The sequence below is a fragment of the Struthio camelus genome, chromosome 2 (assembly GCF_040807025.1).
Source record: "Struthio camelus isolate bStrCam1 chromosome 2, bStrCam1.hap1, whole genome shotgun sequence".
Lineage (NCBI taxonomy): Eukaryota > Metazoa > Chordata > Aves > Struthioniformes > Struthionidae > Struthio > Struthio camelus.
In genome coordinates, this window is record NC_090943.1 from 70,042,603 (window position 1) to 70,059,207 (window position 16,605).

Sequence of the window (16,605 nt, forward strand, 5' to 3'; positions counted from 1 at the left end):
CTCCCCGGCCGCCGCCGCCGCCGCCGCTCCCCTCGCGCGCGTGCGCGCTGCGCCCCGCGCACCTGCCCCGCGCGCCACCGCGGCCTGAGGGCGGCCGTTGGCGGCGCGGAGCCCGCCCGCGGCCCCGGCGTGGCGCGGCTCGCCCTCGGAGGCTCGAGCTCCGACCAACGATTTTCCCAGGTGGGATGCGTCTCCTCCTGCAGGAGCCACCGGCTGGCCGAGGCCTGCGGGAGCCGCCGTGGGGGCGGCCGTTGCCACGCCCTGCCGGTAACGGCACCGCGAGCCCCTCTCCGTGAGCAGCGTGGGCTACGCCTGCTGGCCCTGCGACACGCGGGAGTTTTGGCCCGTGGCTTACGGCGTTAGGCAGACTGGCAGGCCCTGCCCGGGTCTTGAGTTACCTGAAGGCCGAGCTGGCCGACACCAGCTGACGCTCTCCGCGGAAATGAGGAAACCGATGACTGCTGGCGTTATCGCTTGAGTTAGTAGCGAGGCAAACGTCTACGTTACTCAGCGCAGAGATACCCAGAGTATCGTAAAAGTGGTTTATAGCGCATCGCGTCTGCTGGTCTCCCTGAAGGGAGACGCAAAGGTCTGACGACTGACAGGGTCACAGGGGGCCGAGGTGCCCAGAAGAAACTGGGAGGTGTGCTGTTTCTCCTGCGTTTCTATCACTTGCCTGTTTTTTCCTGCAGCACAGTGAGGAGATACTAGCTCAGGTCTTGCAAGCGGTATAACTCTGTCAGAGTCACTCTACACCCGTGCTAATTAACTGAGCCTTTCAGCAGAGCTAATTAACTGAAGCAGAATACTTCAATGGCCCAGCAATCCTATGGTATGTTTTCTCCAATGGCAAAACCAGTTAAAGAAATTTCCAGTTGCTTGTTCCTGTCCTTGTGGCACAGTTGTGCTAATGCTACTGTAAATGAGATCAATGAAATCATCCAGGTCAAAGAGTGCACAAAAGTTCTCTCCAAAAAGGTCTGAAACTCAGCTGTTATTTCCCTGACCTGTTTTAGCCTGTATCCTCAAACATCTCCCTTAAACCAAATCTAAGGATGGGAGTGGGGAGACAGTGAACTACAGTGCCAGAAGCTCTGTGCAGGAGACATGGAACCAAAAATATTCAGACACACGCCAGAGAAAAGTGTAATATCAGACTATTCCTTGACCAAATTCCAGAATTACCCTTTCCAGAACTAATTCAGGGACCTCTGTATTGCATTGCAAAGGATAGATATGCCTGGCTTTCCAAATTGCAGCGTAGCTGTTTCAGTCTGCTCACTGTACTGCTCGTCTAATCAGCCAGTCCTCATTATGCTGCTTTGCTAGCTAGTTTGACTGAAGTAACTTGAAGGTAGAAACTCCAGATGCAATGAAGACGAGAGAATGAGAGCCAATTTGTACGTGTCTGCACAACACTGCCTATCTAAATGTGGGTAGGAGGAGTGTAACTATCACATGTTTTCCCACCAGGGACAATGCACACTGCTGCTCAGCATGGCTGATTCACGGGGCTCGTTCAGATTTGGTGCAGGTTCCTCTGGACAGTTCTGTCTTGTGCTCATAAACATACTCATTAATACCTACCCTGCAGACCGATCTATCCAAAAGCCTTGATTCAGGAAAGTATCTAATAATCTTAATCCCTCTCCATTTAGAAAAGATTTCATAGGCTTAATCTTACACACATTTAAATCCTAATGAAAACTTCAAAGTTGACAGGCTTTGTTCTAGTCCACTGGTTCTGAGACTCAGAGGGGGAATAAGTTAATCTCTATAACGTTCTGCTAGAGTATAAGAATATTTAACTCTAGAATGATAGAGGTTTTTTTTAAAAAAGCACTGGCATTGCCATTCCAGATCAGCCCATTGGTTCAATATGTTTCCAGCAGAACCTCTCCTTCTTCATGACTAACACTTTGTATGCCATAGAAGGAAGCTAAACTTCCTTTAAACTGATACCTGGCATTTTCCAAATAGTTGGAGTACTTGTGAGCAGTAGTCATCACCTCTTTCTTCAGCAGTAATGCAGTAAAATATGCATTTTCACAGATACATGAAGTTGAACACGTAGCCAAGGGCGAAGGTGCTCATAGTTAAGGTTACTGCCTCCTGCACTCCAAACGGTTCCATATAAGTCTATAGTAGCATTAATTTAGTGACATGAAAGCCAATACGTTCCAATTAATCACAGTCAAACTCTTACGACTTTTGGAGATAAAATGTAAGTGTAATAGGCATCTGATCTAGAAATGCAATTCCTGTATCTCCAGTAGGAGTAAAGCTGTACAGCTAGACAACTCTTTCGTTACAGCACCAGAAGTTTCTCTTTGTTAAAAATGTGCTTAGATGAGTGTAAATTCATTAGCTGTAATTGGTTTTCCTATCACACAATCAAAAATGTGGAAAAAATACTAATCCTATGCAAAAAACAGCCTGAAGTTAAAAAAAAAAAACAGGCTAAAAGTTGTCTCTGTTAATTTCACCTTTTGTGGCAGAGGCATTATTCAGTTTAATTACAATGAACATAGTATTTGTGCAGGATTATCCCCATTCACCGCATGTGTCAACAGCTATCATCGCTACTCATGTTAACACCTACAAACAGGATGGCTACTCTCAGTCTGTTGAGTACCCAGCTGAAGACATCTAGAACCCTGTTCCTATTGGTTTATTCAAATCTCTGAGTATTTCTTCACCTAAAAAATCAGAACCTCAAACGCAGTTCAGTTTACTCAGAAAAAAAAAAAAATGCCCTTTTACTGACCAGAGGAAAGAAGTTCTACTTGAGTGACTTGCTCAGTATCAGCCAGAAGTGCTGTAGCCATAGCAAAGATCTCTGAGAGCAGTTTGTGCAGCTACTTAGTGAACAGAGTCAAGGAACTGATCCTGGTTAAAACTAAGTAAGGGGAAAATATTGTAGGTAGTATTACTTTTAAGTTAGATAAGCTCTCCAGTTATGTTCACCACATGGCCACACCAACGCTTGCGCTGGTAGGAGGAAAGGAGCGTAGCACTATAAGAAGTTGAGAGAGAAGAGAAGGCTGCTTTATTTCAGCAGCGTAGCTGGCTTATGCCACTCCTTAGTAGAGAGTTTGTGAAACCACAGCCTGATTCCACAGCTTAGATTGGCTTTCTATTCTTGGCTTTAGTAGCCAGAGAAGCAACAGCAGGAAGAAGTCCTGCTCACTGCTAGGCTCAGTGACTTAGCTGGAGGTAAAGCACACAATCTACTTTAAGAGATGTATAAAATAATTCTGTTCCATTAAGCATCAAGTTTTGGACAACCAAGAGGACACCGATGAGAATAAGAGATTTAGAAAGCATGCTAATGAGGAGAATTTAAAGATCTGGACAGACACAAGATAACTGGGCACAAGATAACTGTCTTCAGTTCTATGCAAGGTATGTACGGAACAATGATACGTTGTTCTCCGTGTCCGCTGTCACAGGGATGAAGTGCAAACACCTTCATTGATGGCAAAGAGGATTACAGTTAAATGTTAGAACAGATCTTTATAGATGTAAACCAAGCTACCAGGCAAATGGTGTAACCTCCTTCACTGCATGTTTTAAGTGCAGTTTAAGTAAATATCCTGTATCTTGGGGATTAGAGGGGAGCACAAAAAAGGAATTTCTGAGGCTGTTACCAACCAATCCGTGCCTGTAGTTTGTATGATCTGTGGAGGCATAATGCTTTAGGCTCATGTTGCCAAGCTCAGCAAGCCTCTACTGAGTGTGTGTATATATATACATATACATACACTTATATATATACACACACATGTATACATACATACACAGATTTTCAGAAGCTAATCAGCCAAGTTTAAGAGGATTTCCTCCACGTCAACAAAAGATTCCGTGTTGTCAGAATCATGGACGTGCTAAAGCTTCTCAATAAATACTTAGGAAGAGGGATTTTGTTTGTTTTATGTATCAATTCTTCTTCCTAACTCTTTTTCTGGAATACGCTGAATTACTCTTCCTTAAACTCAATTCAGCCTGAGACAGAAGCTCACGATGGGAAACTTCATCCCAGATAATTAAACTCTGGCAGAGTTCTAACTGAAATTGGAGCTTTAAAAGCAAAATATTAGGCAATCTGAATACTATGCCTTATGGTCACCTTTGCCTTATAGATATATTTGCATATGCATGCACGGATTAAGCTTCATTCCAGTTCCAGGGACGTTAACGTTCTAACAACAGTCTTCGTCTTGAGTTTATAGAAATACATTTTGAAGTCTCAATCTTTTTTTAAAACAGAAACCAACAGTGAACTTTCCAAGAAAAACCTAAATGACTTAAGGTATGTCCACACTGTCATGAAATACTAGTTTAACTGAATACAGACTAGGAGTATACACACTAGCTGTGAACATTGCTTAGCAATTAATCAATAACTTGTCTGGCCAAAGTAACTTGCATGCTTGCACTGTTTTCATGGATGTTATGCTCCTCATTCACTTCAGCTGAGATTGTCAAAAGTGCCTACGTTTACTTCCAGGCATGCATCGAGGAAGTCATATTATGCACTGATTCATGAAATATGCATCAAGTATTGGTTAAACAGAATGGAAGAGAACATGAAAAAACTACATGGAGGTATGCCTACAATGTTTCATTTAGTCCTGAACAGTGCAAACGTACTGGACTGTAAAAGGATATGTCTAAGGGAAACAACAAAAGCACATCAACTCAGCCATTTAAACTTAGGCAGAATATTACATATTAAAATGTATTGCTGGGAAATTTTGCTGTGCACACACACACGGTACAAAATTAAGTGATCTTTTCTGTCTCTGCTTTGATTATCTGATCACTAATATGGTGCATAAGTATTTACATGAATATTAGGCTCTCTGTCACTGAGAAGCATACGTCTTAAATTATTTCTTTTCCTTGTTCTTCCTACTCCTCCTTATAACCATATTATTATTTCCTGTCATCAGTAGTGTCACGTAATTATTCTAAATAATCAAGAGCAAGCAACAGTGTTACAGCTTACATGTTTTTCTTCTATTCACCTATGACAATAGTTCCCTACTTTAGTGTATGCATTTTTCAATCTAAAAAGATACAGTTCATAGGAAAGAAGTGCCAAATAATTTTTGCTTTGTCTAAAATTTGCACATGTTTTACATTTAGCAATTAACCATGAAAAGCGTATTTAAATATTTAAATGAAGCCGGCATATATATCAAATATAGCTGCACAGCAGAAACAGTGTGGCACTATGCTTACTTTCTTTAAACATATTTTGTTTCTTTCAAAATTACCACTCCCCAAAGTGCAACAGAAGCACATTTTAAGTTCTGTATCATTTGAATTTGAGATGGAACATTGAAGAAAGCTACTTTAATTGAAGTTTGAAAGATATGGAATTGGGCCTTTAGGGAGCGTGGGGCACTTTTCTTGTCATTCTGGTTGATTGATTTGCATGATGTAGGTGGGGAATGCTGTTGATCTGGCTATCCATTTTAATTTTCTATGAGTCATGTCAGCTTTAAAGTGAAGTACAGGCTTGGCTTTAAAGAGAAGGACAAGCATGCAGAGCTTTAAAGTAGACACCACGCTGCCAACCACAGTAAGTAAAATACTTAGCAACGTTTACACTCTTTTGAAAAGTATGATATGTAACAGAATTCAGACTATCATACGCTGTAGTACGTTATCATTAATCTACTGTAGTGAAGGACTGCCTTCTCTTTTTGGGATTTCTGATTCACATGTGTATAAACAAACTGGAAGAAAAGTCTTTAAACTTAACACCATGTCACTTTCTTGGTTCCTTGAGAAATAAACTTAGCAGACAACCAATAAGCCTTAATGAGGAGACTTGATGGGTTCCCTAAAGGGGGGAAAAAAAAAAAAAGCATACTTTACAGCTATGATTTACATTTCACTGTGTGCCAAACCTAACCTGACTGCCATCAGATCAGTGTGTCCTGCCTTTGCTTGATTTATCAAATCATTCCATTCAGGAGGAGTTGAATCAGGCTCCTAATTTGTTGCTGCATGCACATCTATTGTAATCAGACTTTCTTTGAAGGAACAAAAGCAAAACAACTCCACACTTACTAATTTTCTGTGAACCATTACTGCCCTGAGTGCTTAGCCGGGTAACTGTTCTTGCTATATTGCTGGTAATGCTGTTGCAACCGTTGTGAAAACTAAAAGCACCTTCCAACAGATGGCATATAGACCAATTAACGACATTAGTGTTTCTGTGTTATTTGGCATCCTACATAAATGGAACAAATAGCCTCCTCTTTTGCCTGTGTTATCAGAGCTACCCTGAAAGCATAAAAAATACAGCCATGTTCTTTAATGCCCTCAAAAATGGGGGGGGGGGGGGAAATCAGCTCCTTTTTCCCACCCACTCTCCACCCCCTTACAAGGAAACCGTATCTTTCAGGAGATTAGTAACAGAGCAGATTTGTTCTGAAGGTCACAATTAATGCAAAAAATAAAAAAAAAAAACCACACTTTAGGTATACCTCTCTTAAGAGAGTGTTAATGAAATGTGCAAATGCCTCAGCATTATCATATGCAGTCCAGTAGCACGCAGGGTTATAATATACCTAGGGGGAGAAGACATAAAGAATTAGGTCTGGAGTCTGGGGATCAGAAAGCAGCAGCTTGACTAGTCTAATTGATTTCCAGACTGATGTTTTAAAAATCTGTACAGTGAAAATACTAATGAGGCCCTGTTTTTGAGGGGAAGAGAAAATGTTCTAAATTTAACCATAAACTTTCAATAACTACAAAGTAAAGCAGCTGGAGAGGTTTTCTTGTGCGTTTGTGATGTGCCTGTCCAACCCTATATGTTGTGATGTGCACAAAGAGTAGTAGGTGTCAAAGGACCTAAAGACTGAAGTGTTGTAGCATCAAACTTCCAGATGCTCAGCTCCAGAGTAAAATCCAGACTCCTGCATGCAGCTCCTGGGCTGCTTTTAGAGAGTAGGTAGGGAAAGTTTTCCATCTCACGTTCTGTTGGAGAACTGCCAACACCCTGCATAGGGAGTGCTTGGTTAACGTATTCAGCAGAGACACGCTAGAGTTCGTGGTGGGAAATGCTAAGTGCACAGACGCCTGTTAAGTCTCACGTCTCAGCCTCAGGTGCTCCAGAGAGGCACCTCTGTTCACTTGGGATATATTTCCTGGAAGTGTGCTCTTGGAACACAAATAGGATTTATGTATCTCGTTTCTGGATTCTGATTAGGTTTCAGGTATTACCTAAGCAGTGCTTTCACAGCCCTGCTAGTGCAAATATGGGTGTCTGCAGGAGTGTAAGTCTAGCTAGTTAGAGAGCTGTGAGTTATCAAAATCAGGTGCCTCTAAAGTCTCTGATTTGCTGCCATGTAAACACTAAGGGTAATAATTTGGCAGTTTTAAATTTAGTTCGAGTCGCACTCTAAGCATGCTAAAAACCCATGCAGTATCTGCCCTCACCTGCCAGTCACGCTTATCCTGACTCTCGTGAGAAAGGGTCTGAAACTCTGAAAGGGCTATCATCATTCCTTAGATTGCACACAGGTGGAGAGAAGCATCAAAGGAGAACAGTAAGCTTGTAGAGTCATGCACCTCAAAACTAGGAAGTGTCATTAAGATCATCCATAGAACTGTAACTCTACTCTCCTAGCATAGTTCTCAATTATAGGGTCACATTTAGTATTTCCTATATCTTTTCCTCAGAGGATGAAAACCATAGTATTCATGCAAGGGAAGACATGTCCTGAGCAAGCAAAGGACGGTGCTGTAGCAGCCTGGCCTTAGATCAGCTTATGTTGCCCAGTCTCCATATAGAGGAAATACTTGTAGAGAGCAGAAGTCTGCTGGGTAATGAGAGGCAGTAGAAGGGCAATGAGAGGAAGGGGAAAGAAAAGGGAAAGCAGCCTTTGATGTTTCTTATGTTAAATGGTTTGGAAAGGGGATGTTCTTGATGTGGCGATCTCTTTTGTTCATGCATGGTAGAGGCTTGTCTGTAGTCTGCTATTAAAATTTCCCTCTACCCCCCCCCCCTTTTTTTTTCTTCCTTATATGCAGTGAGCCAAGGGATGGAAGCATCCTGCTGCTGTTTTGGACTCGTGTCCATTATCTAGATCTTTGGATCTCTTTTGACTCAGCCACTTTCCAGAGTAAAGGGGAACAAGATCTATTATTCAGGTCCTAGCACTGTCCCTAATTATTCCATGCAGTGTGAGGCACGTTGCCAACAGAGTGGTCCAATGCCTAGGAAACTTTTTTGAATTGCTTTCCTGAGGGACAGAAGCCAAACCATTATGTACTACTTTCCTAGGAAAAGATCAAAGCCAGAGTGAGTAGATTAAACTTGTGATAAGAGTGGCATCTGATGGCTCTGAAACCCCTCAGGATGCTGGGGACGGACATACTGATTTTCCAGGTATCACATATAGATGTTTCCCCATTGTTAATAGAAAGTCTTTGAAGATTTTGAAATTCCACTAGGAATCAAATTCCACTAGGAACTGCAATTCTCAGTACTCAAATGCCTACGTTTCCTGTGTGGAGCGAGCTTGCCGATTTGAACAGTTTGGGTACTTTTGGCCAACTACCTCACATTTTGTTTCTATAAATAAACATGTATATAGAGCCATTATGTGTTCTTCCTTTCCTGCCTTCCACTCCATATGGGACTTTCATAATTCTGGAATTACAAATATGACATAATTACCAGCACTTCCTTTGGTAACATTATTATCTATGTAAAGCCTGATAGCTGTCAAAAACTTTTCAAAGCAGAGCTGATCTCATTGCTGATGCTTGTACATAGAGATGTTTTGGCATGATCAGATTCTGTATGAACTGATCTGTTTGTTATTGAAACATATCTTAAGTTTTCGTATCTATGCAAAAGGAGAAAAAAAATGGAAAAAGAAGATAACTTTTTTCCTGGATAGAAATGGCAAAGCAAAAGGATTTAAAAAAAAATCTTCAAATTATTGAAAGACTATTTTAAGTATGGAAAGAAACAAATTAATACAAGTTGGCTATTGGGCCTTTATGGAAGTAAAAATTCAGTTGTTTCACTACAACAGAACTATACAATTCCTGACTGTTCTCATCCACACCTTTCTTTATGAGTCAATAGCTCCAAACAGCTAATGCTAAACACTGCTGTAACCTGGTATGGCTTTATCTGGAAATTTTAGATTAGGCTCTGTCCAAAAACTGTCAAAGAACAGACCACAAAAAAGGAGGGGAGGGGAGAATTACTTGCAATGGCTTAGAGACTGCTATTTTATTAAGAGAATTAGTGAAACAAAACACTCATTATAAACAGGAACTATAATGGGAACATGAATGAAATATATAAAGTTATATGACCCATTAACGGCTCTAACAAGCCGTAAGATGAATGAGTCACCCAGTTTTAAATATAGTTCTTTGCTGCAATAGTTTTATCATCAGACAAGGCTCCACTTGAATTAAAGGGCAACAAGAGCTATGTGATGGGATCCTACAGTCATGCCTCAGTGATTTGTCCAGTGGCAAGTAAGGCAGAGGCTATGCAAGTAGTTTCTCTTCTAGCTGCCGTAACAGAGAGATGTTTGCAAAGGGATGACTCACTGATCAGAGAGCTTTCAGTTTAACTGCAATACAGTGGTTTAGATAGAGGCATTCATTATTTTCTATAGCCCATGACCTTTCCAGCTTCATAAATAGTAGCATTTATTTTTCTACACAATATTTATTTAACATCATTATTGATTTCACTGCATTTCATCAGTTGTTCCAGTCGGGAAGTTAAGCTCACTTGCTAATATGGGATCAACAGTCTTCTAAGGGCAAATAACACGGCAAAGATGTGTTACAATTTTAACAATTAGGAACAGAAGTGGCCTTTGATACAATGATTTTAAAGTCATTTTTACTACACAACACAATGTTTTTAAAGAATTTCGATATGTCTTATAGACACATGTCTGGCAAAGCAAAGTCATGAGAAGGATAAAACAAACAAAATGACCTCTACTATCCTGGCCACCAAAACAGCACAGGCAAAGTGAAGAATTTTACAAGGTCCTTTGGGAACATAAATCCAGAGAAGATATTGCAAATATTCTTACTCCCATTGGCAGTGCCCTTTCTGAAGGTCATTTCTGATTTCAGCCACAAATTGCCTGAAGCAAGGAATTCAGATAGCCTGCTAAAACATCTGTGTTTGCTGGGGACAATGTATTGTCTCAAGCAGCTTTTGAGAGCGTACATACAAAAATGGGTGCCACTTTGAGAGATTTTCTTTGCACAAGACGTGAAACGAAACTTTGAGGTACTCATGAGAAACGGAAACCTATTTCACCTTCTTCCCAATCCCCCTCTCCTACCACCCCATATGCAATGCTTCTAAAGAAATAAGAGGAACAAACTTCATAGCCACTGAGCTGCAAAAGTCCGCAGGGACAAATTTAAACAATGATTTATTTCTCAAAATAAATAAAACTGAGAACAACCTTCTTTTCCTGGAAAATTTTGGCAGAATTTACTGATAGTTATTAAATACCAGATGCTTTTTGTGGTTTCCTATTAGGAACCCAGCCCACTGAGCCTTTCTTATGTCTATAGTTCAAGTAAATTGGCTTAGGCTACTGAGTAAACAGGGGAGGAAGGTTCAGGCCGTGGCTCTCAGTATGACTGACTGCTGCACACCTCTGCCTGAGCTCCCACCCAGGCAATAGGCTCAGACTTTAAGCTGCCGTTCAATCCCTAATTTAACACCAGCTGTTTGTAAGCTCTCTGGAAGCTTATTAAATACAACACCATTTGCATTGCTTATAATGGCACCAAAGGAGCAATTAAGAGAGAATATTTGAATTGTGCTTGAATTGAACTTGTTACTATTCAGATCATATTTTAAACATATATGTAAAAATAAGATGTCCACAGATGAAAGTAGTCAATAAATATTACAGTATTATGAGCAAGAGTGTGCGGGTCTGGCTAATTTATTCCTGTCAATATTAAGGCAATTGTTACAACCACAGAGCTTGTTTGAGTTAGCCTGTTCAATAAATTCATCCCTGGCAACACTGTTGACTTCCAGCATTAGGATTACAGGCTGTACATACATAACAATCTTTTCTCCCATCTCTTATGCAATTTTGGATATGCAGCTCAAAGTAATGGAGGAGATATAATAGGCATGAAGCAAATGATGAAGAGCTCGCCAGCTCCCTGTGCTTATCTATATGACTGGTTCTAACAAGGACTAGGCATTTCCTGCAAGTCACATGTTTCTGGGAGTCTTTGGAGACTTGTGGCAGACAGTTCTATGCATCCTTTCGTTTCCAAGTTGTGCGTGCCTTTTATGGATTTTATTGGTCTGTCCAGAGATTCCTTATAGTTAAATTTCTTGCTGTCTGGTCCACACATTAGGGTAATTGCCACAATGGAAGACGTACTTGTTACACATTAGACATTGTTATTATTAGCCATATACTCATCAAAAACATGAAAGCCTAGTATTTTTAAAAACGGACATTTTCAAATGATGTGCTTTCAGACTGTTCATAGTTTGCTATAGACTTTACTAAAATTTATATTGGGTGTTAGAATAGGAGTATTCAGCATGTGGACTGTTTTGTGGCCAATTAACTATAGAATGCTACAGTCATTATCGTTACAAGATCAAAAATGGTAGAAGACCTGGGTTGATACCCTCAATAGCAAACACAGACACTACAGAACTATCACATAATATCACATCCAAAACCACTTAAATGTTCATAACTATTTATTTACTTTTTATACTTAAGGCCTAGGAAAAAGATCTGAGGCAAAATACTTTAATTTTTTGATAGGCTTATTATAAGGAGCTTGGTAATGTTTTTTAAAGAGTTATTTGTAAGAATTGGCATTCATAATTTCTTTAAACATTGGTGCAAAGCATCTAATGCTATTTTCATATAAAACTAGATCCTTTAGAAATAATTTTTGTGTATTTTGTGTGCCAAATAGAACTCGCTTCAATGCCGTACTTCACAGCTGAAAATAATACTCTGCCAAGGATGTAAAGCACAGTATGACACAAAGATTGATTTTCATTAAATCTTGCAGCCGGGCAGACTTTGTATACGAGGGATCAATAACCATCTTAGTCACTTTTAAATTTTGTTCTTGTTTGTTTCTATTCTAATAGAGGAAGGGAATAAGAAGCCCCGTGGTGACAGAACTAATATCTTTGCATTGGAATGCATATTAAAAATGCACATTATGTACTTAGGAACTCTAAACTGCACATGCTCATGTACTTCATTCTGTGCCCATAAACAGTCCTGTTGAAGCTAAAGAGGGCTATTCATATGCATAAAGTTAAACCATATTCCTAAGTACTGGTAAACTGAAGGCCTAGTTTAACAAATGCATTAATGAGCCATCATCTTTTTTTTTTTTTCCTTTATGCTTATATTTCCACTGAAAAGTACATTCAGCAGGCAACACTGCACTGTAACTCACATACATCACTGGACAAGAAATGAAATGCAGGAAGTAAAAATCGTTGTCAACCCAATTATGTAAGGAGCTTACTGTAGGACATTTTCCTTCAACATTTTAAAGCCATTCCTTCAGATTGGATTTCAGGAGAAGGTAGAAGAGTATAAGCTTAGCAAATGGTATCTGAGCTCTGAGCACTGGAAAACGTGGGCTATCAGTCACTTCTGATGACAATTTAAAAAGGATTAATATGATGAAACAACTTGAGCGTCAGCTCAAACAACTTAGTCAAGCTGAATGATAATAAAGCCTTCTATGATGCTGACTGTCTGGGAAACAAGGGCTTAGTATTTTGTGACAGTACAAACTCCTTTTAAAAAGAGCCGGCAGAATGAGTTGCTGATTTCTGGGTAATGCCAAAAAATGTTCTTTACACAGAAGGCTGAGGAGTTGAGATTTAATAGCCTGCTTCAAAATGCAGGTGGAAGGCTCTATGTGCCCATTATATTTCCGGCTTACTTTATCGTTTACACAAGTACATCACTACATAAGAAAAACAGCTTGAAAGGAAAAAGGTGATTTGACCTGTAGGTGAATGCGATTCCAGCCTTAGTTCCAGGATTTTTCTGCTGAAAGGAATTGACCTTGTAGTTTATGTAGGATGGGGTAGCCAACCAAATAAAACTTTCCCTCGTGAAACTGCATTATATTTGTTTGAAGTATATGGAAGCGGGGAAAACAATTCTAATATGATCACACATTTAACTGAGAATAAGAAAATAGATGATATTTAAAGAATGCTGTTTCAGTGGCTGGGAGCGAGGTTCAGAAACAAATCCCTTAAACTGCTATAATTAGCTATCTCGGAGGAGAGATATATTTTGTCTGACTCTGCCCCAGTTTGAAGACCTCTCAGTAATGGCAAGAAATTAAAGTAAAACTATATGAAAGTCATTTGTCCTATTTCTAGTGTCTATTAAAGTGTTCCATATTGAAAGTCTAATCTAAGGAACGGTGCTTTAAAGGACTAGTCACTCACTCTCAAGCCTCAGGCAATCTTCTCATCAGCCCTTGCCTGTCTCCTTAGAGAGATTGTTGTGGTGGTTTTGTTTTACTTTTCCAATGTAAATGTAATGCTGTTTTCTTAATAGGAGCTGGAAATGTTGAAAATTCAAGGTACAGTTTCCGGTGCCGAGTGGCAGAATTGTATTTGGTCACAATCTACAAGCGTCTATGTCACTTTATTATGTTAATGCATTAGGTGGCAGCTTAGGTGTGGTCTTCCTGCTTAGTTTATAGTTAGTCAAATGGCTAAGGAAGCAGCCTAGAAATTAATCTGATCAAATGACAACCAATCCCTTCAGAAAACCTGCTTCCTATCTTCTCAGTACTCTGGAAAACAGATGGAAAATACTGCAAGGAATGAAAATTATCAGAAATCTGTGGTAATTAAAAAAAAGAAAGGATTAGGAATCATGCTGGAAACTATAGTATAACATCTGAGATGACACCAAAACCACATCAATGTTTAAGGAAAAAAAAAAAAAAAAACTTAATTAAATGAAATAAATCTCAAGTTGCCCTAAATGTTGTTGAAGAAGTTGGAGCCAGGAGAGCTACTAGCCATTTGCAGCCAAAAATCCTGTGGATTTCTGCCAACCTTGTCTTTCTAGGTTTGTGTCAGTCCGTATTTTCCCTGTCTTTCTGTTGGCTAGTTGCCTTTTTAGTACTTTAACTAGAAGGTAAGATATATGGATTTTATAAAATCACTGCCAAAGCTATACTTTGGCCAGCAGACCATACTGATGAGCAGATAACATTGCTTCCCTGGAGACAAAATTATTTTTCAGGATGTAATGATGGATTTTTATTTTAATTGACAACTAGTACTTATATGCTGAAAACTAATGATCTGTATACTTGAGACACAGGAGTGTGGAGGAGACAGAGGGGCTCCTAGTCACTACTCACCAGTGACTTCCAGTCAAGTAGATACACTGTGCGAGTTAGCTGCAAAGACTGTGGATTTATATTGTATTCTGAAGGGTACAATTGAAGAAGATGAGATTTGTAGTAAGAAATAGTATGTTAAGAGATAAAGTGACAGTGACCAAACCATACTGCGCTTAGTCTTAGACTCTTGTGAATATAACATAGACAAGCAAGGTCTATAGTATCCTTCCAAACAGAATAGACATTGCTTCCATTTATGACTGCAGTACAAGGATTTTAACCCTATTTACAAGTAATTTACCACTGCTTGGTGATTAAGAACAGCATCTAGCTCCCACTCAGCCCAGCTCTCTTTGCAGCAGTAACAGAAACGAAGAGCGGCGCAATCTTGTTTTGATCGCAAAAGGAAGTATCTACTGAATAAAGTCAACAACTTGAACTGAAGAGAGGGTGTGAACAACAGTAGATATTTCTGAGTAACTTGGTGTGTGAACATACTTATTGGGGGGGGGGAAAAAAAAAAAAAAAAAAGAGTGCTTTATTGCAGTTAGCTAACTCATGGATGAGTCAGTAACAACTCTGTCTGTTGACAAGCCTGAAGGAAATGTTATTCTTTTAAAGGCAGTTTTAATGTGAAATGCGTAAAAGTAGGCACATTAACCACAAAATACTTTGAATACCCACAGTGGAAAAAAAAATCTTGACCAATCAAGAGAGCTGAGCTGGGTCAACCCACAAGAGCCGAGCCTATTAAAATGGTGAGAAGTTACCAAAAGCACGTAAGAAAGTCAGGTACAAAATGGTCATTCTCCAAAAGAGCCGTAGGAGAAAACAAAGTCTCTTGGAGCCCTAGCACTTCTGAGAGTCCGTAAGGTCTCAGAAATGCTGCTGCAGTTTTTATTCCCTCTTCTGTTAGAAGGGAATGAGAGCATGGAATAAAACTAAAATAAAATTTTAAGCTGAAAAAAAACCCTAAATTTACTTGTATCCTGGCTTTTATAGGGTGGTGAACTTACTTTCTGTTTTACAATTATAAATTTTAACGCTATTTTTTCCTCCCTTTTCCGTTTTAGTGAAAACTCGCTTATGTGTTTTTCCAGGTCCTTTGCCGCCCTCTGCTGCCTAAGCAGCCCGTGTGCTGCTGTTTAGTTAAGGCCCCCCCAGCAGAGGAGCGTGCAAGAGGGAAAGGAAGACAAGAAAGGGAGACCGCTGCTACAGAAAATGCCAATACTGACCTCCTTCCTCTGTTCGTACTGGCTGGTATTTACGAAAACTTGCACCCTCTGAGAAACGCAGCGCTTCGTTCCCTTTAGCTCCGCTTACGCCCTTTAAATGGAAACAGAAGCGGGCGCCCATGTAGTCTTTCAGATCCCTCTTTTCTGAAGAAAATAGATTCCGTAAAGGTCAAAATTTATAGCCCTTAAGCTTTCCATTTCCTGCAGAAATGCCCCAGCCTTGAAGGGCCTAATCACACCAGAAGCTCGAAACGGGATGTGCGGGACTCGGAGCCTAGTCGCATTCCTTCCACGGCTAATGCTTTTGGAGCATATCCACGCTGCTGCCTGCGAGCCTTGGGCATGGGCCAGGAACCCGCTCACATCCGGCTACAGCATGGTAGCAGTCGTTTACAACTTCTGGAAACAAATATTTTTTGATTTGAGGTCTTTTTGTTTTGAGGTTGGGGTATTTTGTTTTTTTTTTTTTTTAGTTTTATGTCATGTAACATGAGCTGTAAAGAAAATAATGAAACTCCCAGCTGTATTAACCGTGTTTGCTGTTGCTTGTGCCCATGTGGTTGATGGAAAGGTCACACCGAAACCGAGTGCGCTAAGAGCTGCAACAGTTAAAAATGAAATACAAATCCCATATCTCAGGATCTCATTCTACAGCTTGGGTTTTCCTCTTCCAAAATTCCCCTTCAAAAGCATATTGCAACGGTTCTCCTGAACAGTTCCTTCTTTAGTGGTTATCTTCAAGAGCTTTTGTCTTTTTGCATGGAAATTAGCTTACCATTTCCCAAGGATACTCCCAAACACTCCAGCTTTTTGTTACTTATCTTTATTATCCTGATGCACTTTTACAAGTGTGCTTGAGCTTTGAGATGTAAATCAAATTAGATTCCCTGCGCAGAAAAAACTAATCTAAATTAAGAGGAGGACAGAGAGGGAGAACAAGCTTGTATCGTGCACT

The 16,605-nt window shown here is 40.1% G+C and overlaps 1 long non-coding RNA gene across 2 annotated transcripts; it reads left to right on the forward strand.

Annotated features, from left to right (window-relative positions):
* Positions 1-58: 58 nt before the first annotated feature.
* On the forward strand, positions 59-16,178 carry LOC104145263 (uncharacterized). Of its 2 annotated transcripts, none has more exons than XR_011139814.1 (5): positions 59-832; positions 3,271-3,405; positions 4,270-4,312; positions 4,511-4,608; positions 15,516-16,178. It is a non-coding gene; the product is annotated as an uncharacterized lncRNA (long non-coding RNA). The 2 variants fall into 2 exon arrangements; XR_694293.2 differs by lacking the exon at positions 15,516-16,178 and adding an exon at positions 8,053-8,745 and having other exon boundaries at positions 131-832.
* The last annotated feature ends 427 nt before the right edge of the window (positions 16,179-16,605 follow it).